Below are 26,326 nucleotides of genomic sequence, written 5' to 3'. Positions count from 1 at the left end.
ATAGAAGAAGGTGGCCTGGTCTGATGAATAACATTTTCTTTTATATTATGTGGACGACCATGTGTGCGTGCCTCATCTACTAGGGGAAGAGATGGCAGCTGGATGCATTATGGGAAGAAGGCAGGCCGGCAGAGGCAGTGTGATGCTCTGGGCAATGGTCTGCTGGGAAAACTTGGGTCTTAGCCTTCATCTGGATGTTACCTTTACATACACCCCTTCATGGCAACAGTATTCCCTGATGGCAATGGCCTCTTTCAGCAGGACAATGTGCCCTGCCACACTGTAACAATTGTTCAGGAATGGTTTGAGGAACATGACAAGGAATTCAAGGTGTTGAATTGGCCTCCAAATCTCAATCCGTTTGAGTATCTATGGGATGTGTGATTCTTGGAGGCCCCACCTCGTAATTTACAGAACATAAAGGACCTGCTGCTAACGTCTTGGTGCCATATACCACAGGACACCTTCAGAGGTCTTGTGGAGTCCATGCCTTGACAGGTCAGAGCTGTTTTGGTGGCACGAGGGGGACCTACATGATGGTTGCAGGTCATCTACATCGATCAGCAACAACATTAAAACCACCTGCCCAATATCATGTAGGTCCCCACATTGTGGCTTGAGCCCTTTAAAATTGGATAGATTTCGATTGGCTGTCAATGTTTTTATCATTCAGCTGGAAAAATCGTTTTGAAAGTGAACCCAACGATATTGTTCCTGTGTGTCGCTTTCATTATAGTTGTGGTGCTGATATTCTCTTACAGTTAGAATGTTTTTTAAAACTTTATGGTTATAGTTATCATTCTTGTTGTGAGCAAAATTAATCAATGCTTTCAAACACATTACAGACAGAAACTCCCCGTTTCCATTGGCTGTTTAAAAATATATTCCCACCCTAAACTCTCACCATTGGTCGAGCCATAGTTGCTGTTTCAGACAGGGCGGGCTACTCAAACAAACAAACAAACAAACAAATGTATTAATGGTGCCTAAGGGTTACAAATCAACCTACGAATGGCTTACATGTACTGTAGTTGGTGCTGTACAATTAATTGTATTTTAACCGTGATCACAGTTTCTGCTTCTCAAGGTTAATTAAGCATAATCATCTGCTGTATTAGTGAGCTAGTAAGCAAAAAGATGCAGCCAGGTAAAGCCCTCAAGATTTACTCTAATTGCACAATTCCAAATATGTTTGGCCACTACAAGTTTCTAAACAAATGTGAAACCCTTTAATGAAAAGAAATATTGTCTAAAATTGGGGCGGCTGTGGCTCAGGAGTTAGAGCGGGTTGTCCACTAATCACAGGGTTGGTGGTTCGATTTGTTTGAATTTATCCCCAATTCCCACTTTCCCTTCTGTGATCAGATGCTAGTTTAATGTTCTAAAAGACCACACAGAGAAATATGTTCTCCAGTGTATCATCAGGGAACATGGTGCCTCACAATGGTAATAGACTTATAAAATAAGTTCTGAAATGAATTTCTCCATCCATCCATCCATCGTCAACCGCTTATCCTGTGTACAGGGTCGCGGGGGGCTGGAGCCTATCCCAGCTAACATTGGGCGAAAGGCGGGGGACACCCTGGACAGGTCGCCAGTCCATCGCAGGGCCACACATAGACAGACATACACTCACACTCACCTCCACATCCACATCCACACCTAGGGCAATTTTTTTGGAGACACCAATTAACCTAGCCTGCATGTCTTTTGATATGGGAGGAAGCCGGAGTACCCGGAGAGAACCCACGCAGACACGGGGAGAACATGCAAACTCCACACAGAAAGGCCGGGGCAACCAGTGTTTGAACCCACGACCTTCTTGCTGTGAGGCGACAGTGCTAACCGCTGCACCACCGTGCCGCCCATGAATTTCTCCATGTAAAGGTATTTCTGAGGAATTTTCTCTCTGTGTGAAGGACTGTACATAGTGTTGTACTGTGGATTTTTCAGTCCACCAGCCATTATACTATTTAATTTTAAACTCCTATCACATGAGTTACTTGTAGCTTTACATTTATTAGTGGCATTTTGAGGCTAGCATCTTAATTACTATTGTTCATACTTAGGGATAAGAATTTGATAAATGCAAAGTATTCAAATTCGGCGTATAACTCACCCCACAGTGTTTGTGCTACAGGCGTGCAAGATCGCTTAAATTGTGTAGCTTGCTGAGCAGAGGTGTGTTATTCTTTAAGAAATAAGACTAATGATTTATATCTTGTGGACTATAAAACAAGCAAAAAATCTCATACACTCAAGATACAATGAGGAACATGATACATATCTAGGGACCAGAATATAATTGAGAGTTGGGCTCTTTTGACTTGAGACAATAAGCAACTACCCAGAACACCCTAGCAACCACCCAGGACATCCTTACAACTGCATAGCAATGCCCTGGTAACCACCAACAGCTCTCTAGAATCGTTGTAGCAGGTCTTACAATGACAGGTACCATTTTCTTCAGAAATCAATAACAAATCTCTTTAAGTTTCTCAGAAGTTTACCTAGTTTAACCCTTAAACAAATTTGTCATCAACAAGCTAAATTGTGCTCCAGAAGTCAAAGAAATGAATCTTACTCTATAGTGTTTTTTTTAGTGTAATTTAAGTTTATGAAACATGCTTAATGGCACATTTTAAATCTTTTACCATGAAACTGTTTTTGCATGTACTGTATGTTTTCATAATGCCAAATTACATTTACATTGAGAGGGAACAGTCTTCAAAATCATAATTTATTCAGCTCTGCATTTTGAAAGTTTGCACTGGTGACCATATAATTGCTTAACACACACACACACGCACGCACGCACGCGCACACGCACACACACGCACACACACACACACACACACACACACACTTGTCTGTGTGCTGTGTAGTAGAATTGTGGGTAATCACATAAGACACAGGAAAGATCCCATGAGAAAATTCTGCTTCAGTTAACTCTTTAAGTGATTGAGTTAAGTGATTGATTGTTAATTAAAGAAGGCCATCACAAGGCACAAAGTCATTATCACGGTCATGTTGAAGGGCATTGCAGTTTACTTTTTGTTGTTAATCTGTGGTTCTCCCTACATTTTAAAGTCTTTAAATATCTTCTCATCACTTCTCAATGCTTTATTAGTCTTACATGCTCTTATGAACATCTTCATTGTCAGATAAAAGGTATTGATTTATCAGATGTTTGCTAGTTTTGGGATTTCATCCTGCAAAAAGGAACTTTTTGAAATCTGCTGTCTGTTGTGAGTCTTTGTTTCATTGGCATTTTTTGTGTCTTATATTTGTTTTCATACTGTTATTGTGTAGTTAAAGGATAAGATCATGTAGTCATTTTCCAAACCCATTTGACTTATATTCTTCTGTGTAACACAAAAGGCAAATTTTGAAGAAAACCCTGGCCACTTTTTTTCCATAACTACTTAAAATGTTGTCTCTGTCTCACAAAAAAAAAACGTTCCTGCTTCAGAAGACTTTTAAAACAGCACACAAGTCATATCAGCCAGTCATTATTGTACTTTTTTTTTCTTCAGTTTTGGAGCTTGACAGCCCCAGTCTCCACTCACTGTCTTTATATTGGAATGAGTGGCCAGGTTATTCCTTAAAAACCTGTTGTGTTCCATGGAAGAAAGTCATATTGGTAGATATTACTTTTCATTTCGAATTTTCAGTTTTGGGTAAACTATCCCAGATATGGCAATATTAGTTTTCAATGACATGCTACACAGCATGTGGCATCTTTCTTTGTTTTTGGTTGACATTCTCAAAGTTTCTAGAGCGGAAATAGATGATTTAAACAACTTGTCATTTCTATCCAGAAGCACAAGGCAATGAAATATTTTGATCATTGGTTCAGGTTATGCACAGTATTCAGGCATATGTAAGCACACACCTATATACATACATTCACAGAGTTAATGGTCCAATTAGGCATACAGGACACACATACACGCACGCGCACACGCACGCACGCACGCGCGCACACACACACACACACACACACATACGTTGGTGCAGCTATCCTTATAAGGACTCTCCATAGACATAATGATTTTTGTACTGTACGAACTACAGATTCTATCCCTTAACCCTAACCTTAAACCTAACCCTCACAAAAAACTTTCTGCATTTTTACATTTTAAACAAAACATAGTTTAGTATAGCGAATTATGAATTTTAATTATGGGGACATTAGAAATGTCCTCATAAACCACATGTATAGCATAATACCCTTGTAATTACCATATTGTAACCTAAAAAATATTCCTCGTAAACCACCCAATCCCTGTGAGATTCATCATTAAATATTGTCAGAATCAGTTTATGTCTAAGCCTTGACTTAAAGTTGATATAGTCTTGCAAATATCATATCATAGGCATGCTCTATTTCCTCTCTCTCTTATGCACATGATGACCATCCTCTGTCCGTGTATGGAACACTCTTAGGACTGTGGGTGTATACTGTGCATTCTCTCTATATGTTTGAAACTCTAAAGAATATCCAAACACTCCAAAAACATTTCATGGGTTTTGAACCATCACAGGAACACAGACAGATAAACATCTGTTATCTCTCCCTTTCTGTGTATCTCTTTCTATTCAATAGGTGAGATAACTTCGGTTTTTGGATGTTTGGATAATGTTTATATGTTATCATTTAAAAATGCTGCTGCATAACAGTGCTTTTAGCCCCTCTGTGGTGTCTTTAAAGGAATAGATCACCCAAAAATGAAAATGTTAACTTACTGGCTGGGTTTCTATTGAAATGTTTAGCATTTTTTAAGCATATTTTAAAAAACTTGACTTAAGAAAATACAAAATGTTGTGCATTTCCATCTACTACATAGTGCACATTATCACGAAGCAGCCACCTGGTCATGATGGAGCAGCTGAATGACCTGCCTGCTTCAGGGAGAGTTATATTTGCAAGATTGGAGCAAGTATCTCATTTTTATGAAATACATTCACGTGACACCGCAGACTAAGTGTAATATTTTATATAATGGGGCTTAAATAGCTGTGATGCCCATACTTCGCCAATCTCTGCCTACCTGGGAGCGCCCGCTCTCAAAACTCTTCTGGGCTGCATTTATCAAAAGCATCGCTAGCTTAAATTGATTAACTATTTGTGCCAATGGATTCTATGATCTACTTGGCTTATGATGTTTTTGGGAAATGCAGCCCTGGCAGATTGCGAGGACCCACTTTATCGACCAGCTGCGGGTTAAACACTTCCTTATGACAAGCGCTATGCTCAAAAAATGCATGGGCTGTGTTCAAGGTTGGACCATTTGTTGGGCCAGTCACATCACACACTCATAAGACATGCACGAATGGTCAAAACACATCATCGCTTTGCTGTTTCCATCACCTTAATAAGCATTTTAACTAATGCGAAACTTTAGAAAATCCACAGTGAATTTATAAAGATTATTTGCATATCAACCGTATCAATGCACAAAATGAATTCATACAAATTTATTTCATAGTAACCATGGTTGTTAAGCTTAAAAAAATAATACAAAAAATAAAGTCTTGTTTGCTATTTCCAATCTTCTGAAGCAATTGTGTGAGGAGCAGACACACATTTAAGTCATATTTAGTTGAAATAGTTCCTGTCCAGTGAGCAGTTAACTTGAGAAATGCTGTAACTGGATCAAGTTCAACTTAAGAACTGGATCAGACTTGGAATATTGCACACAATTCATACTGACTGCTTTTATTACTATAGTGGTATTGGCTGAGATCTTGATCAAATGGCTGGTGGTGAAACATTGATTTATCAGTATTTGGATCCAGAGATTGATTTATTTTATACAATTAATTTGAAACAGTAAGTGACTTAAAAAAGTGCTTAACATTTCCTGGTGATTGATGGAAAAGATTGGTTTTCCTGAAATTTCCCCCTTCATTCCTTCCTCTGTCCCTCTTAACCCCTGAGCTCTAACAGTATGGAGTCAACTAAATGCCCAATTCACTTAGTTTATTAAAACCCAGAATGAGTTAACCCTCATTTCCAATGATTGATTTGTAGCCATCAGAGTTTACCAGTAAGGTCATTGGTAAGATCTTTATGGAAGGGATATGATTAATTGAAAGTAAGGTTTCATAAATACAGACTTATTCAATTATGGTAAAAAGCATGTTTTTCACAAATGGATCTGCTTTTTATTTTATACCCTCAATATCATGAACAAAATCAACTTGGCAACCAGTGATGTAACAGTATGGATTTCTCAAATTCAGTGGTTGTAGATCATCATTGATTGGTTGAAATAAAGTATTCAGTTATCTGAGATAAGAGAAGCTGATTTAAAAGGAATGTTCCAGGGTCAATGCAAGTGAAGCATTTACATTTATTCATTTAGCAGAAGCTTTTATCCAAAGCGATTTTACAGATGAGCATCTGACATGCTGTCAGTTTCCACTGAAAATAATTTTAAATCGTCCTTCAGTTTGTAAGAACAAATATAAATCATGTATACAGTTTTGCCCTTACATTTGAAGTCTATGATGCACCTGGATAAACATTAAAATATAGCCTAGCCATTATTGTTTGACTTTATTGTCTGTTCAGATTTACTGGACAGAAATTCATCTTTGACACTGGTATCAAGACATAAAACATAAATTATCACCAGTGTCATAAAATCTCAAGCAAAGTTATACAATTCCTTTACTTTACAACTCAAATAAAATACATTTATGTACCCAATAATTGATTTGAGCACATCAACAAAAATAAAATTTGGACATTTCTCTTTTTTCTTTTTTCTTTAATGTTTTCTCCCATTTTCTCCCCAATTTTGCATTTTCTCCCAATTTTACATGCCCAATTCCCAATGTGCTGTAAGACCTTGTGGTGGCATAGTGACTCGCCTCAATCCGGGTGACAGAGGACAAATCTCAGTTGCCTTCAAATCTAAGATATTCAGTCCACACATCTGATCATTTGGCTTGTTGAGCATGTTACCACGGAGACCTATCGCACGTGGAGGCTCATGCTATTCTCCGTGGCATCCACGCACCCCACAGAGAGCGAAAACCACATTATAGCGACCTCTTGAATGCATTGCCGAATAGTCTTGTATTGTAAAGCAGAAGCCAACAAGACTAATTTCCCTTAAACCATTGTGCCCTTGAGGAAAGCACTTAACATCAGGTTGTTCCAGGAGGACCATGCTTGTAATAAGTAAGTGGCTTTAGATAACAGCATTGACTAAATGACTTCCTACTAATTTATTAAACTGAAAAATGTTCAATGCTGTTAAATTAAGGCCATTTACACAAACAAACACACACAAAACACTCCTAATACTCTATACTGACTCTATACTCTAATGTTCTATTTCCTCGAATATGTCTTTTGCATCAGTGATATGATGTCGTCATTGACTGCTGTTAGCAGATATTAATGTAGCATTGGCTCATATAACACATGCTACATGAATCATCAAAAACAGACTTGCAAAACCACTTATGCGTGAACTTTTGATTTATAGTTCAGATATGCTGGTGAGATGCTGGTTCTTGGAGACCAATTCAAGCCCAGTAAATGCAGTGCACCATTCAGAGTGTAATGATATTGGCTGTGCTGGGGTTTGAAGTGAAGGCATTAGTTTCAGTTTGCTGGCCTTGTACTGAGAACAGCTTGTGGGACCAGCACAGTGAGCAAGCAAACAGCCAGTTCCACATTTTTATGGGCTATTTATTTAGTGCTGTCAACGGTCTGTCATTCTGACAGCCATATTCATAGGAAAGAGAATAAATTCAATGGAAGCAATGCCTGAAAAGATGTAAAGATTGTCTTTGTGTAGATGTTAGTGTGAGTTATCTTGTGCAACTGCACAAATATAAAAACATAATTAATTTTGGACTTTTCAATGTTATGATAAGCACTTGAACTAATAACACTTTACATTTATTGAAAAGATGGCGCCGGTGTGTGTGGCTTGCCGTCTGCCCCCTCTCTATCTTCATTTCTTTTACTTTTTATTTTATTTATGTATAGTTATTCTTCGCTGGTTTATGATCGCGAAACTCTGCTTTATATACGCAACTCAGTTGCTAAGATTTCCACGCTTAATCTGAGTGGACCTCGGTTCTGCTGGCCTCCCCCCTCAGCAAACATCGCTGATTACCTGCTCTGGAGGGCTTTTGATATTTTTTTGAAGTGATCGTGCTTTTTGTATCACTGGCCCCAAACTGTGGAACAGCTTACCGGATTACCTCAGGACCGCCTCCTCACTTTATGTTTTTAAATTGTTGCTTAAAACTTTCTTATTTTCATTAGCTTGTGAAATTGCCCTATTACCTATGTTTTATTTCTGTAATAATGTATTGCATGTGATACCACTGTACAGCGCTTTGGTCAACCATGGTTGTTTTTAAATGTGCTATATAAATAAATGTGCTATATAAATAAATGTGATTTAATTTGATTTCCTGCAGGGAAATCAAATTTGTTTGTTTGTTATTTTGTTTTTGTTTTTTTGTTTTTTGCTATTTTTGATGCAAACAGAATACAGGAACCTTCAGTTCCCTTAAGCCAAAATTCTAAATTAGCTAGCAATAAATGTAGTTTCATTTATGCACACAAATGAAAACAAATAAACTAGTACTAAATATAAATAAATTGTATCATGTTTTATTTAATTAAAAAATATATTACATTTAATTTAAACATTTTAAAATAACTAAATTGAATAAAAAAGAAAAAGAAAAAAGAAATAACAACTGTTTTAAAAAAGGTTACCCAAACACTAATTAAATGTGCTGTTGATCGCTCGAACAAATAGACCTGTCACAAACTCCCGCCATTTGTTAAACCATTGTTGTTATGTCTGGTTGATTGGGATCCTCAAATAAACAGAATGGCCTAGGGATGTCTTACTTATAGCTGTCTCTGTACATTAAACTTGCATAGTAGAATTTATTTTTACTCTGAAAAAATGTGAACGCTTCACCTTTAAATAACATTAATACTACTAATAATAATACAGCTAAATCGCAGTTTACTATTGAAGATTAATTCACACTTAAAAAAGCACTTTTCAATAAAAAAAACATGAAAATGATTTGTCCAAACAAGCAAACTGCTGAAAGTAGGTGCACCTCATTGACTCTGTGTTTCCTTTCGTCTCTCATAAGAAGAAATCTCAGTCTGATTTATCTTGTCTGAAACAGACTGTGACAGTTCTATCATCTGTCTTATAGCTATGGTCCCTGCAGAAGCATAAACATAAACACAGCAATGGAGGAGAAGGGCTGTGCACAACTCTGCCTGCTGTGAGCAGGAGATAGAATAGCACACCATCGATGATTGTACATGTGCTGGAGGTGAATTCCCCATTCTCAATAGCTACTGCCTCTCTGTCAGAAAAATAGCGATCCACTGACAGATAGTGCCAGGGACAGAGAGCTGGGTTAATTTTGTCCATAGGAGAGCAGGGTTGATGGTGTTAAAAGCCGAACTGAAGTCAACAAATAGTATCCTTGCAGAAGTCCCTTGTCTGTCTAGATGTTGATGTATGTAATGCAGTCCCATATTGACTGCATCATCCATAGGCCTGTTTGCTCTATAAGCAATTTGAAGGGGATCCAGAAATGGTTCAGTGATGTCCTTCAGGTGGGCCAACTCCAGTCTCTCAAACAACTTCATGACCACAGACATCAGAGCAATGGGTCTGTAGTCATTAAGTCCTTTGATCTTGGGTTTGTTTGGGATGGGCATGATTGTGGAGCATTTGAAGCAGCAGGGAACTTCACACTGCTCCAGTGATCTGTTGATGATCTGTGTGAAGCTGGTCAGCTGGTCAGCACAAAAGTACTGTAAAAACTATTTACAGTATTTACTACAGGTTTAGCTGATTTTAGTTTCTGCCTATAGGTCGGAAGAAGATGAACCAGACAGTGATCAAAGAGTCCTAAAGCTGCACGTGGGACAGAACAATATGCATCCTTTATTGTTGTGTAGCAGGGATCCAGTTTATTTCTGTCTCTGGTGGGGTATGCAATGTGCTGTCTGTATTTAGGCAGTTCATGTGTGAGATGTCCAAGAATAATAATAATTGAGCCGGGTGTTGTTGCCCCGTGTCTGTGATCTGATCAGCCAGCTGTTGCAGCACTGCATTCACACACATATGGGTGTTTCTTCAGCTATAGGCAATTTTTACCCTGTGTATTTATAGAATTTAAACATAACAAATGTATAAAGAAATTGAAATATAGAAAATTAAATATAATTTTTTTTCACACTATGACTAGTTGATTTAATTTAGTTTTTTTATTATTACTTGTCTATGAGTCAAGTCAAGTCAAGTGGTTTTTATTGTCGTTTCAACCATATACAGTTAGTACAGTACACAGCGAAACGAGACAACGTTCCTTCAGGACCATGGTGCTACATAAAAATAACATAGGACAAACCCAGGACCACATGAGACTACACAACTAAATAAAATACCTATATAAAATACCTATATATCTATATAAAGTGCACGTGCAAACATGTACAAAACGTACGGGACAGTACAAGAAATTTCTGACAATGAACAATAGGCCAGTGCAGCGCCGACCAGTACACAGTAGTGCAAAAAGATGACAGTTTCTAAAAACGTAAACATAACATACTATGAGATAATGTTCTAGGCACATAGCAGTTATTGAGGTAGCAGACAGTTATAAAGTGACAGTAATTATAGTGCAACTCAGGACACGTGTGTGTGTGTGTGTGTCAAACCAGTCTCTGAGTATTGAGGAGTCTGATGGCTTGGGGGAAGAAGCTGTTACACAGTCTGGCCGTGAGGGCCCGAATGCTTCGGTACCTCTTGCCAGACGGCAGGAGTGTAAAGAGTTTGTGTGAGGGTTGTGTGGGGTCGTCCACAATGCTGGTTGCTTTGCGGATACAGTGTTTTTTGGTAATGTCTTTGATGGAGGGAAGAGAGACCCCGATGTTCTTCTCAGCTGTCCTCACTATCCTCTGCAGGGCTTTGCGGTCCAAAACAATGCAAGTCCCAAACCAGGCAGTGATGCAGCTGCTCAGGATGCTCTCAATAGTCCCTCTATAGAATGTAGTGAGGATGGGGGGTGGGAGATGTGCTTTCCTCAGCCTTCGAAGAAAGTAGAGATGCTGCTGGGCTTTCTTGGTGATAGAGCTGGTGTTGAGGGACCAGGTGAGGTTCTCCGCCAGGTGAACACCAAGGAATTTGGTGCTCTTGACGATCTCCACAGAGGAGCCATAGATGTTCAGCCGTCCAACCGTTGAACGGTTTGGACGATACGCAAACTGCAGTGGGTCTAGTGAGAGGCGCAGCTGGGTCTTAATGTGCCTCATGACGAGTCTCTCGAAGCACTTCATGATGATTGGTGTGCGTGCGACGGGAGGACACTGAAAACTTCTTAGGCATGGGGATGATGGTGGTGGCCTTGAAGCACGTTGGAACGACGGCGCTGCTCAGAGAGATGTTGAAGATGTCGGTAAGAACATCTGCTAGCTGGTCTGCACATCCTCTGAGCACTCTGCCAGGAATGTTGGCTGGTCCAGCAGCCTTCCGTGGGTTGACTATACGTAGAGTTTACCTCACATCCGCTGTGGTAAGACAGAGCACCTGGTCGTTGTGAGGAGGGGTGGTCTTCCTCGCCACCACGTAGTTCTGCACTACTACGTAGAAGTCGTTCAGCGCATCTGGAAGGGAGGCATCTTTGTCACAGGCAACTGATGTTGTCCTGTAGTTGGTGATGGCCTGGATGCCCTGCCACATGTGCCGCGTGTCACCGCTGTCCTGGAAGTGACTGTGGATTCTCTAGGCGTGTGCGCGCTTTGCCTCTCTGATTGCCCGGGACAGTTTGGCCCTAGCTGTTCTTAGGGCTGCCTTATCGCCTGCTCTGAAGGCGGAGTCTCGGGTCCTCAGCAGCGTGTGTGGTGATGGTCTTGGAGAAAGTGACATCATTAATGCACTTGATGATATAGCTGGTCACTGATGCTGTGATTCCTCCAAGTTGGTAGAATCGCCATATGTTGCAGCCTCCCTGAACATGTGCCAGTCAGTACACTCAAAACAGTCCTGAAGAGCAGAGATGGCTCCTGCTGGCCAGGATTTCACCTGCTTCTGAAGCGGTTTTGTGCGTCTGACGAGCGGTCTGTATGCTGGAATTAACATAACAGAGATGTGGTCTGAGTAGCCGAGGTGCTCCGACCGGTACGTGCCTGGGATGTTTGTGTAAACAAGATCAAGCGCGTTCGCCCCTCTCGTTGCAAAGTCCACATACTGATGGAATTTAGGGAGCACTGTCTTGAGATTCGCATGGTTGAAATCTCCGGCGACAATAAACAGTCCGTTGGGGTGAGCATTCTGCAGTTCGCTCATAGCCCCATATAGTTCACAGACCGCTTCCTTAGCGTTAGCGCTGGGAGGAATGTAAACTCCAGATATGCAAAAGTGGTGAAATCTAACAGTCACAAGGTCCAACAGCGATGAACAGTAACTAGAGACTAGCATAGAGTTCTTGCACCATTCTGTGTTGATGTAAACACACAAGCCACCACCACAAGTTTTTATACAGTATATTATACATAAATTGTGTATTTTGTCATTGTTTCACAACCACAATTTTCATGAAACATCAAATGCTAGATTTGGATGTTTTGTTTAATAAAATTCTGTGGTGGAAATTACACTTACAAAATTTTTTTTTAATAAAATGACTCCTTTGCCTTGCTAAGGCTAATTTCTTCCCACCATTTTATGAATCCTAAATACATTTTTAAAAGGTAAGAACAAAACTCAAGACAGTTTTAAAAAGTTGAGACCTGTAATTTCAATCTGATTTTTATATGTAGAATAATATGGCAAAACACATAATGACAATAACATTACATCACCAAACTTGGTCACAGTGTGATTATTATCCAAATAGTTGTACACAAGTGGACATTTATGTTGCCCTCATTGTTTTTCAGTTCACCAATGAAAGACATTTCTGCACTTATCTTGTTCATCACTGGAGTACATACACAAACAATAGCTGTCATGATGTGTAAGTGTTACGAATCCACTGAGCACAATTTGGAAATGCAATTGGCAACTTTTGCGAGAGGGACCAAATGAAATACACTAATGCAATGCCACAGAATAAAGCTCTTCATGTAAAATTAGGTCAATGCTTTAACTGTGTTAAAAATAATGGTGTTAAACATTACATTTATGTAATTTATTATAAATAAATTTACATCAACCTATTAATTACAAATTCTGTATGGCTATTCAATATACCTAAATATACCGCAAACCCTTAAAAGGGTTTATGTTTTCTTTGCTATTAATATGTTGATATTTCACATGTTTTCAAATGAAATTTTATGTGTGCTAGAATCACACTTTACATTGAAAACCTATAAATACTTATGAGATCACCCTGATCTTTTTGCCCATACAGGTCAAGTAAGTTAAATTCTCTCATTCACACAACATAAAATTATGTCTTAGAGGATGAATGATTTTATTTTTACTATTCTACTATTTCTGGCCCACATATAAAAGTGTCATGGTTTCATAGACCAGAACTGTTTTGTATTACTCCATTCCACCATGATTGTTGTGTAATTTTGTCACAAATGGCATAGTGAGCAAAGTCATATGAGTATCATCCAACTTCACTGGTGACGTGAGACCTGTTTCATTTGGCTAAAGTTCTGGGCTGTGAAGGGATTGGGGACATAAGCTTTTAGAACCAAAAAAGGCCAGAAAATGGTCCATATTAAACCCAAAAGTGACTGAACAAGGGATTAATCCTAGCAGACCTTGGTACACAGTTTTTGGCAAATCATAAGTATCTTAGGATTTTACAAGATTTAACAGTTATTTCTTAAAGTATGTGTGGAGCGGAGGGGGGGCGCGGCCGATCAGAATATCGCGCGCCCGGTCCCCAATCGGCCTGATGAGGCGCGCGAGGGATAAAGGCGGCCGGTGACGATGGTTCGAGAGAGAGAGAATTATGGGCATGTCCGTCGTGTGTGTTTGTTTATGTGTTTTGGTTTAAGTTTTCATTAAATTATCATTTATATTGACAAGCCGGTTCTCGCCTCCTCCTTGCCCATCCTTGAGCTATTTTACATTGGTGCCGAAACCCGGGAAGGAGGAGGGATGGCCGTCGCAGAGTCCTCGACACTGCCGTCCACCCTGGGGAGCGCCGCTGCCATCTTCCGGGTGACGGAGTAGCCCGACCGCCCGGATGCGGGGAACGGCCGTCGTCCGCGGGGCAAATGGGGACTGGATAACCTGACTGCCTGGAGCGAGGGAGCCGCTGCCGGGGGCGGAGGAGTGCCCTGCCGTCCCCCAAGACGCGGAGGGGTCGAGGGAGACCGCCGACCGCGAGGGGAGGAGGGAATAATCTCTCCGACCGCCCGGAGCGGTAGAGCCGCTGCCAGGGGCGGAGGAGTGTCCCCATTTGCCGCCAGAAAAGCGGAGGCGCGTTCTGCCCGCTGGGGGTCGAAGGTGTCACCGGTTTGCCCGGGGTTGGAGCGGCTGTCGTCCGCCTGAGTGTGGAGGAGTGTTCGGGGACCACGCGACGGTACATCGGAGAACCGGTGAGTGAGTTTTTCTCTCTCTCTCTCTCTCTCCCTTTCGCACCGTGTTGGCCTTTTCCTCGCCTATTTTGTTGTTTGTTTGTTTTTTCTTCCTCCTCTCCTCCCAGGGTGAGGAAGGCTGGGATGACCACGCGGACGCAAGATACACCCCGCCCCAGGGATAGGGGGTGTACGTCATGCTGGTGGCACCCGGCCTGAGATAACGCCGGAGGAGTGTGGAGCGGAGGGGGCGCAGCCGATCAGAATATCGCGCGCCCGGTCCCCAACCGGCCTGATGAGGCGCACGAGGGATAAAGGCGGCCGGTGACGATGGTTCGAGAGAGAGAGAATTATGGGCATGTCCGTCGTGTGTGTTTGTTTATGTGTTTTGGTTTAAGTTTTCATTAAATTATCATTTATATTGACAAGCCGGTTCTCGCCTCCTCCTTGCCCATCCTTGAGCTATTTTACAGTAAAATACTGCATTCAGAATGGTTTTGTGAAATCAGTTCAGGCTTGTTCTATTATTACACAACAAATTACTGTATTTTATATACTGAATGCAATCCATTTGACTGTTTCCCAGGGTGAAAATAAGCTACATTTTCATAACTTTCATAACCATTTGAATGTGTTATACAGTAGGTGATCTCTGAAGCATTGTAAATTGTGATCATTTTTGTCAATGTTATTAATCAAATTATTTTACATTGAGAATGTAAATGGGAATGCAAGGGCCTTAAGATGTGCATTCAAATGAATATGTCAATATATCATAGGAACAGTACATTCAAATCTAGCCAGGTTTAAAAGATAACCTACATCTTAATTCCAGAAACATACATTTTGACAGAAATAACATCTGCATCACATTAAAGATAAAGAAAAAATGATGTTTTAGACAAAGCCTTGTCCTCATTACTGTGGTTATGAAAGGATATTTGCCAAGTTTTGACAAGATTTGGAAATGTTTTGATACAAAATTCCATATCTGTGAAAAAAAATCTCCATGTGTTTATATCCAGTATATGCTGTTATGAGAACAGGTGGATTCTGTCCCTTTGGGTCTGTGTTTTTGAATGTATGTCTTTGTGGCAAATATTCGTTTGTTGGGCAGATAAAGGGGAAGGGGGAGCCGGTTTCCACATTACACGTGAGTCAGGTTTTTAATTCTCCACAAATAATAGTTACTTTTCAATTATACACAACAAAAGGTTGCTTTTCAGCATATAAAATCATGCTTTTCAGCTTCTTCAAAATACTGAGGAGCAGACATGCAGTATCTCATGTGCCCCTCTCTCCCTCTTTTGGTGGACTGGACCTTCATTTATCTCCCCCGACTCTCACTGTGTTCATAGAAAAAGCAATTAGTAACAGTTCGTCTCAGGTGGATGTCCTTACCGCTTTCTCTCTCTCCCCAGACGGGCACTCGACCACGCCCTCACCTTCACAGTCTTAGCTCTATCATTGACCTTTTACCTCACATACAACTTTAACCTCAAAATCTCCTCATCAACCACACAGAGTGACACACACATACTGCTTTTGATTTTTACTTGAAATGTCAGACACAATATAATACATCACTGTGCATAGAGAGCTGATTATGCCATTCCTTCATCTACATTTACATTTGAATTCTTAGTAAACATGTTCTTAACAGACTGACATGCAAAACATAATCTTTCATCTGATATTAGACCATTAAAACTGATGCTTTGTCTTGCAAAGTAAATAACAAGGACACACAGGACACTCTAACATAATGAGGTGAATTTCAAGTATACCCGTGTCACAGCTGCTCCTTAGTTTCGTTCGAAGCTGACTTAGATTGTGGTGTCATGCTCAGTTTGTTAGGTTCCATGTTGGACCAATTTTTTTGTCTGACATGAATAGAAATTGTGTGTCCCAACTAATTTGTCAAAACCCTGTGGTGTCCTGGGTTCATCTTCTGAAAAGGAGTGAGAGCATAATCTGTTCAGGTGGATGGATGAAATTCATTCTTTTGTCCCTTGATCAACCCATTTGTTCCGTCTTGCGCATTATTCACTTTATTCTGCTTTACTACATCTGAAGCTGAGCAAATTTTACAAGTGACAAAAGCAGTGGTCTAGAGACTCGATTAGGGATGCAAACGAGAACCGGTTCAGATTCTGAATCAGAACTGACTACTTAAAAAATTAATTTGTGTAAAAACTCTTGAATATTTGCATTCTTTTGCTTATACGGTCAGAACACTGTCCTAAAATGCTCTGATAGTTTCTTGCATCAAAATGATGTGCCACCGCTATTGAATCAACAGGATCACACACAGGACATCAACATGCTGCTTTTGAATGTTCACGTACCATGAAATTGACCATCCTTCTCCATATTGCCCTGTAGCTCAAGACTGGTTGCTTACTGAAGCTAAACAGGGCTGAGCCTGGTAGAACCTGGATGGAAGTCCTCCTGGGAAAACTAAGGTTGCTGCTGGAAGAGGTATTAGGGAGTTCAGCAAGGGATGCTCACCCTGTGGACTGTGTAGGTCCTAATGCCCCAGTGTAGTGATGGGAACTATACTGTAAAAAGGCACCATGCTTTGAATGAGATGTTAAACTGAGGTCCTGACTCTTTGTGGTCATTAAAAATTCCCCCATTGGCCCATATCAATCATGGCTTCCTAATAATCACCATCCATTAATTGGCTATATCTCTCCACCAATAGCTGGTGTGTGGTGAGTGTACTGGTGCACTATGGCTGCTGTTGCATCACTGGTGGTGGTTGAGGAGAGTCCCCTGTTCACTATTTAAAGCACTTTGAGTGTAGTGTCAGAAAAGCACTATATAAATGTAACGCTCATTCATTCATCCTACCAAATAATTGACAAGCACAAGTCCCTCATCATACTATTTTGCATCAATTCAATTGTGTTCTCTTTTATATGTGGCTTTATTGATAACACTTTGTTCAAGCAATCTCTGAGGCACATGTTCTTCTCTAATGGAAACCAGGAAATAATTGCGTTCACATAAACAACGGTGAGCGCGATTTGGAGGTTGCATTTTCACCCTTAAATTAAACTTTTCACAACTGACAGTTAGGTTTAGTGTTAGGGGGTTAGGGTTAATAAAATGTGCATTCCTGTTGGCTGAATTACATCATTTACAACTAAAAATACAACTAGCTTTAGGTGTCACCCTGTGGACATTTCACCCAGAAAGTAGTCAACAACACTTCCAGCTTTGGCCACTGGTGGCAGTATTTCGAATTTTAGATTTCACACTGCAATTTCACACTGCGATCAGTCTAATTTAATCTGCAGTGACACAATTAATTAAATTATGTTTAAAATTATGTCGTGAGCACCATATTCAAATAATGGAAGATGCAGGAATTTTTGGGAAGTCCGATTGAAAATGATAATTATTTGTACAATTACATTTGATGAGACTAGTGGCACAGAAATGACACACTTCTGCTTCAAGGAATCTGAATTGTCTAGTGGATTCCTCCCATATGCCTACTGGAGACAGTGGGAAAAAATTAGAAAGATCAGTATTTGCTTTCTTTTGTCAGAAGTCTATCTGAGAGCAAACACCATCTGGAGTATATCTGAGTGCAAACACCACCTGTACGCTTTATATCAAATAAATACAAATGGTTTAAGTCCCATTTAGAATGTATCGGTTTGTGTACAAAAATCAATATTCTTGCCATTTCCAAATCACATTTAGTGAGCTCTCGCTTGGGAATTACTATTCATTCTGGATTCTCATTTACCACGAATTGTGTGAAGTCAAAGGAAATTTGTTTTTATGAATATTCTTGAATTGTTTTTTGAAAGTTGAAATAGTTACTGACAGCTTGTTTAAGCCTAATAATATTAAGTGTAATATTGGAAAATTTTAAGAAGACAAAGTTGTTTGGTCTTAACAAGTTTAAGCTCAATCATGCAGGAAACATTTGACTGCAGTCAGTCCCCATAGAGTCCACCCTTGCTGTCTCTTTATACAGCATTCAGCAAATCATTATCATTAAGGCAAATCATAAGCAGTTCAATTTATAAGCATTTTTAAGACATCCGCATTAGTGTGACTCCACATGATAAAAGCATACTGGCCTTTTCCCACAGGGCTGTCAGTATGGATGGACTGTCTAATTTCCATTGGTCCTTTTTGATCTCTGTGGTGGGCTATTATTTGGCTCAGGCAGAGTTTTAAGCACGAGGGAGATACTCTTACATTTTGCATTTTAAGAGACTTGATAGTGTATATATTCATTCTCTCTCTGTGTTTTTCCTCATTCTCTTCTTTTAATAATGTATAACATTTTATTGTTATTGAATTCTCATTAACACCTCTATTATCCTATTCTTCAGGGCTGTTGTGCTTTATTGAATTCAGACCACATAGCTGAACCCCACGTCCTATTTGCTTAGTCGGAGTGTAACAAAGAAAGGAAATGGAAATAAATCTATATAATTGGAGCAGTGCATTATAAAATGGATATCATGTGAGCAATCACACTGCAGGCATTCTGAAAAATTGTGTGTTGCATGCTACGATGACAGATAAGTGTTTTAGCATTTGTGAATTCCATTCTTAATTAGTTTTCTTTAAAGAAGACTATTATGCCCCTTTTTACAAGATGTAATATAAGACTCTGGTGTCCCCAGAATGTATCTGTGAAGTTTCAGCTCAAAATACAACACGGATCATTTATTATCAAAACACTCTGTTTTCGTGTGTGTCTCTTTAAATGCAAATGAGCTACTGCCTTTTACTGAATTAGAAGCAGAAGCTGGATTAAATCTCATCTGTTACTGCGTGTTGTGTCTCATGAGTGCACGCCCTGAAGGAAATTGATCTTACTTGGCTGCAGTGGGTCCGGATCTGTCGTGATCACGATGTCACCATCGCTTTAGTTCAGCCATGAAATTACATTGACATTGCGGACACTATTTTCGTAAGCGAGCAAAGTGCAGTGCTACGCACAACAACCATGCATAACATCTTATCCAATTTTTGTGAGAGTGCTTATTCTAAACGTAATTTTTGTGAGAATGCTTATTCTAATCGCAGTTTCAGTGAGAGTGCTTTTTCTAATCACAATTTTGTTGCATTTGTTTGCGTTGTGCAAACGGTTTTGCCAAACCTATTTGCGTGCAGACTTAGCACATGCTTGCACGAAAATACCATGGCATAAGTATACAGTATATACCATGACTTATGGGCATAGAGCTGCACTTAACACTAGAATAGGGCCCTGCATTTAACAATGTCAACTCTGATTTTGGTTAAACCTTTCCCTGGACTGACAACATTCTCTGTTTTAAAGCATGGATACAGAAGTTTAAGGTGCCTGTTGGACATCTGTTAGAAGGCTAAAGTGTTGCAAAACTTGAGAGCTTGAAGATTTGAATTTGAGAACATATGCAATAAATATTTGTACAAGCAAGTCATACAGTTTTTACAAGTAAAAGTTTCATTTTGCTTCAATCCGTGAATTTTGTATCCAAAGACTATACCCAGGCTAATCATATATTGCATGGATGAGGGGAAAAACAACCATGCGACTACTCTCTCATTAATGTGTGCTGCACTCACTCAAACGTAAACACTTGCTCATGGAGCAGCCATTAGTACTAATTTAGCACTTGTTATACCAATGTAAACTCAATATAAATAACAATTGCATACAAATAAACAACAACATATGTGTAATAAATGTGTAAATACATACATATTTACAGTAAAGGGCACAATCATATATTGTGAAATATTTTAACTTCAGAATACGCTGTAAATATGAAAGCATTTAACAAATAAGCTTGTGCTGCATCTATGCAAGGGTTTCTTTTCTTTCTTTTTTTTTTTGCACTGTAGTTTTAATATTGTAGCACTTAAATTATATATATTTTTTATAATATAATCATTAATTCTATTTTCATTAGGTTCCAACCTTGTGAATATTTTGTTACAAAATGTTATGAAATTTCAAACAGTGACAACAGCTTTTATCATTATTGTACACAAGCTAAAATGTGATTAAAAGTTTAATGAGGCTGCCGTAGGCAGGGATCAAGCCCGGGTCTGCAATGCTCAAGTGTTAGGTGTTTTACCACTGAGCTAACTCCCCAAGGGCATCTTGGGATAGGTAGTGGGTGCAGCAGGCCTTGAGGGTGAGTCCTATGTTCCTTGTTCTGGGCACAAACGGAGCAAGCAGCGACGAAGGCCCGGACGTCGCTCTGCAGTTTAGGCCACCAGAACTTCCTCTGGACAAGCTTGCAAGTTCTAGTAGTTCCCGGGTGTCCAGAAGGGAGGGAGGCATGAGCTCACTGCAAAACCTCAGAATGCAGACATTTAGGGACAAAGAGGCGCCCTGCAATGCCATTACCTGGTCCTGGCTGCTGCAGTTGGGCTCTCTTGACAGCCGTCTCAATATCCCACTGGATGGGGGCCACCACCCTGGAAGTGGGGAGAATGGGTTCTGGACAGGACTCTCCCTCTGGTGGCTCAAACTGTCTGCATCTGGCTTGATAAAAAATAGGGACCAATGGGCTTGTCGAGAATTCAACCTCTTTGCCTCCTGGATGTAAGTGAGGTTCCTGTGGTCCGTCCATATGATGAAAGGGTATTTGGCCCCCTCCAGCCAATGCCTCCACTCTTCCAATGCCATTTTAATGGCCAGCAGCTCCCTGTTCCCAATATCATAATTCCTCTGAGTTGGGGTAAGCCGACTGAACTGAAGTTTCTAATGAATCTCCGATAAAATTTGGAGAAGCCTAGAAAGCGCTGTACCTGCTTCACTGAAGTTGGACAGGGCCAATCCAAGACTGCTCAATTCTTGCCAGGATCCATCTGGAGAGATCCTTTACAAAAAGGATCAATAGTCAATATGAAAATAAAATGTACAATATTGCGTGAAATCATATATATGAAATCTAATATATATATATATATATAATGATTACATATACTGTATATTAAATATGATTATGCCCCCTTTTCTTAATATCTTTTTTAGTTCAGTTGCATTACGCTAACGTGTTGACAAATGTATGGCGATTAAAAACAAAACTTTACTAATCAATGCCGATTCTTTTTCCAGCGTATCTGCAGAGGGTTGATATACCATGAACTTTGTTCCCTGTGTTTAAATTATGCTTGTTTAATCAAATCAGAGTAGGTTTTATTCGCAATTGTTGTTGTTATTACACCATGTTTTTGGGTCACGGGATAATGCCCACAATCCAACAAAGTATATCTGGAATTTATTCATCCTACTCAGCTGCATACCAAAAGAGCTTACTTTTATACTGACCGAGAAGTGCATCCTTCATCAAATGCAGTGCATAATCTAACAGTACACGATTTCGGACCCAGCTAGAGACTAGTTCTTTCTCTGAAGCACACATTTTAACAACCTGGCACCTTGTAAACACATCTACATTTCCTTGCTTGCTTATAAAAGCCTTTGCACTCTAATTTCTGTAAGTTACATATCAGTCAGGCAATCTGATTTGAGCAGATCACTTCACTCAACTTTTCCATTTTTGTGTGCAAGAGAGCGCAACAGTATGTTTTCCAGTAGTAAAAATCCAATTCATTTTCTCCATAGGCATACAGATTTTTAACAATATGTTATAAACCTTTAAATAGAGACCTACTCAGAGCTCCAAGATTGTTTTCGATGGTATATGCCTCTGTTAAAGCCATCAGTCTGTGTTATTTCTGGAGGTAGACCAATGTATTGGTTTTACAGATTAATCAGTACCGATAGTTGGTTTTTGGAACTATCGGAAAAAATATATGCCGATAGTTGCAGATATTTGATTTGAAATGTTTCCACTTTTTTATTTTTTTTATTCCTTATCAATAAACTTCATCTGGTGAAATATATATATACAAAACTCTTCATCTGGTGAATCGATAGGCTATAAAAAGCCTAATTTGGCAGATACTCACAGAGCATTGTAACAGAACGAAATCTCTGTAATTTCAAAATAATGGATCCCGGTGTATTTCGGACTTGTTTAAAGTAAAAAGTCTGGCGTTATGCACCAAATCTTTGTTTCTCTGGTTATTATTGGGACTTGGTTGAACAATAAAATGGCTTTTGGATTTTATTAATTTTGCAGCCTCAGTGTGTGTTCCCTTCATAGTAAGGAAAGAATAAGTTGTAAGTGGTATAGATCGATTTAAAAAACAAACAAACTATCAGCCGATTAATCTGTTATCTACAATTTCCACCATCTTAATTATCGGTACCAGCAAAATCCACTATTGTTCGACCTAGTCGCTCTAGTTATTTCAACTTAATTAAAAAAGAATAGTAAAAAAAGATGTTTATAAGTGTCATTTCGTTGAAAAACTACACTGTCCATGATCCCGGTGTCAGGATCAGAGTGTAGGTATGAAAGACTCAGGACCCAAACACAGAGTGAAAAAATAACAGGTTTATTTTATACAACAAAAAGGGTCAAAAACAAACCAAAACTCCAACAATGATGAAAAAACCACCACAAACTTCACTGTAGTTTGTAAAATGTAAAGTAATTAATCCAGGCTGTGACAGAGGGGAACAGATCCTACCAGACCGAAAACAGGAACAGTACCGACTAGAAAACAAGATGAACTGGCACTGGACAGCACACATAAGGGGACTAACATAGGGAGAGAAACCAAATGGGTTAACAGGGGACAGGTGAGGTAAATTAACTAATAATAAGCTAACAAGGAGGTGGAGTATGACGTAAGACAGAGAGACACGTGGCAATACACAACAAAACAAAGCCACATGCCCTCACAAGACAACAAAACACAGAATGGCACAAGCGAACATCGCCAAGACAATAAGGCAATATACGCCCATGCCAACTGACAAACAAGATGAGAGAATGCATAGCAACGGCAAACAAAGCAATGCCAAGCATTCTCACACTAAACGAAACCTGAGCGTACATTGCGAGGCAAACGTCACAGGATGCACGCAACAGGCAATAAAAACAAGACAGGACACCTGTGCAAGAGTTAGGCCACACACACGCCCAACACCTTAGACTGAAGTGACCGAACCTCAGCACAACATGAAGACAGCTTACGACCCGGGTGCGTGACGTGAGGCGCACCCGCGTTCGCGAGAGACAGACAAAATATTGACGCGAGTGCATGCTGCCAAGATGACATAAGAAAAGCCCCCAAGTCAATAACAGACAGACATGGAGCACGAGTGTCCAGATCCCGACACAGACCGAAATGAACCAGACAGGAAGTCTGGATCCAGACACTGTGCTCTCGACATGAAACAAGACAAACCAAAAACGCATGGTGGGGAATATAACCGAAATCTCAAAGACAGACAATGCAAAGACAGACAACACACAAGACAGACATGGGATGATGATGCCACTGTCCCGTCAGACAAAAACCCAGACTGACAGAGTAACAGGACCGTGACACCTGAGGGTAACAGAGTTATGCAGTGATCGCCCACTTCCATGACGCACTGCGAATGATGCAATTGTTGAAACTATTTAAATATTTGTATACTGTATATCTGAATATTTTGCAATAAACTTCAAATGTATTATTTCTGTACTTAAAAACAACAACTTTAAAATATAGCTTAAGTATAGTATCATGTTAAAAATAATAGTTTAACATTGTTATTCTATTTGCATTATTTGCAATGCTTCATGGGATTATATTTCATCCCCTAATGAAAGACGGTAAATACACAGTCCTTGTACCTTTGTCTGATTGTCAAACACCTTTTTGCCTCAAATCAAAGTTTGTAATTGTGTGATTTATATAGTAACTAGTTGGATTGGTTAATGTCTTCAAAGTCTTTAATGAAGGATTTTATGAAAACCTTATTGAAAAAATTGAAATGGGGAAAAAAACTTCAGGAACCTAAACAGCTTAAAAAACTGTATGGAAAATGTTGCACTCTATATGCATCAGACAGTCTTTGAATGGTCTGAAACTGGGATCACAGTGACTTCAAGAGTAACATTTCTGATCTTAGGGGCCTTTTGGAACAACACATATGGCTTATGTGTATTCAGGGCACTGTCACATGAAGGCAAATGTTTTAGTAATTTCTCAAGCTGCTCTGAGGCATTGGCCTTCCACTCATTCTATAACTTCAGTAGTTAGATGATTAAATGGAAAAGCACCCTGTAACATATTTATTTATAAGCTGTGGACAAAGCAATTTGTTTCAAATTTAGAATTTTTCAAGTGTTGGGGATGACAGCTAAACACTTTCATCGCTTCTTTTGTATGACTGTTCAGAGATCTATGTTGAATTATTCACATGTTGATGGCAATTTCTGAATACAGATTAGAATTCAGACTTTCATACTTCTTTGGCCCAAACATTCAGACTGACAACATGTGTTTGTTTTTGTGCCTGAAGGTTTGGGGAATTACTGTATGAACCTGGCTGATGTCCTGTCTCCATGCCGACTGGAGCCTCAGGAAAAGGCACACCCGAACCCTCCTGTCAGAAGGTGACCTCTCAAAACCAAGCCAAACTCTACAGGGTGAGAGAGCAGAATTAATGCCCTAATGCAGCACTGTTGAAGTTATTTTACTCCTTTCTTTATTTCCTTTAAGCCATGCACAACCTTCTCCTTCTATTATGAAACTGCAGCACATGTCAGTGCTTTTCAAATGATACTGAAATAAATGTATCAGGAAAGAATGTACCTACAAAAGTCCAAACAAGCTATGCCAGCTCTGACACTTGTATCGGTCCCGACATCCCGCTTTACTGTGATTATTATGAAAAGGGCATTAAAGGTCATATAGTTTTGATTGAAGGAAATGCCAGTAAGAGAGACATTTTGTAGAATAATTCAGTCTTGAAGTCCTTTTAATCTTGGTTTGATGCCTCTTTACCCTTGATTTTATGTGGAGAATGTATTCTTTTGTATTGTATTAGTATGTATTAGTTTGCATCTGGACTCTGTAATATATATAATTGTGCTGTAAACAATTTCTGTAGTTGGTGTACTTCCACCAGGCTTAAGGTGCGGTTACACATTTACTTTGAGCATGCAAAATGACTTCTGACACCACAACAATGCAAACCATGCAGCTTTGGAGTTAGCATTCTTTGTATTGAGCCAAGAGGACACTTTGTCAAACGTCTTTTCTTTCTACATTTTGTTGCTGGTCCAAATACTTTTCATATACTGTATATGGGCTTGTATCTTGTTTCTTTGAAACCAGGTACTGAGATGATCAGTTAAAGCAGATGGTCATGCTAATGAGTTCAAAATAACAACAGTGAATGGTTTCCCTTTGTCAGAAGGGTGTCTTTCTGTCTCTGCGTGGATGTGCTGGTTAGCAGCTTGACACTGAAATCTTTTGAGCTTAATTATGGTCCTGTCACACTGGGAGAATGAAAAATTTTGATCTCTCAGTATAATCATTGAACAAGAACATTACAATCGACAAATCATTAACACCATCTGAGCTGCATGACTTTACATAGAGCCACATATGTGTGTGGGATGTCAGGAAAAGATGAGATTGATGATTGTGTAGATGGATATGGATTACTTATTTCGACAGCAGTGTCCCTTTACAACTGAACTGAAATGAAATACCGAAGATGAATTCTATGTATAGGCTATTATCATTCCTTTGAGGTCAGTCAAGTTTAATAGAAAAGAGTTGGGATTTGTTTTGGTTGTCCATGTTTTAAGTAGAGCTGAGTCATGCAATATTTAGAATATAGAAATTATTTTGAATATCATGAAT

The 26,326-nt window shown here is 39.5% G+C and overlaps 1 protein-coding gene across 1 annotated transcript in view; it reads left to right on the top strand.

Moving 5' to 3' along the window:
• Positions 1-26,326, top strand: part of LOC127662220 (muscarinic acetylcholine receptor M3-like) — a 152,981-nt gene that overhangs the window by 34,074 nt on the left and 92,581 nt on the right. The window contains exon 2 of the mRNA XM_052153321.1: positions 24,975-25,101. The gene's annotated coding sequence lies outside the window, so the exon portion shown is untranslated. The remainder of the gene's footprint in view (positions 1-24,974; positions 25,102-26,326) is intronic.

This window comes from Xyrauchen texanus, chromosome 22, assembly GCF_025860055.1.
Source record: "Xyrauchen texanus isolate HMW12.3.18 chromosome 22, RBS_HiC_50CHRs, whole genome shotgun sequence".
NCBI classification, from domain to species: Eukaryota; Metazoa; Chordata; class Actinopteri; order Cypriniformes; family Catostomidae; genus Xyrauchen; species Xyrauchen texanus.
The sequence above is the reverse complement of the archived record's forward strand: the minus strand, read 5'-3'. Positions and strand labels throughout refer to the sequence as shown.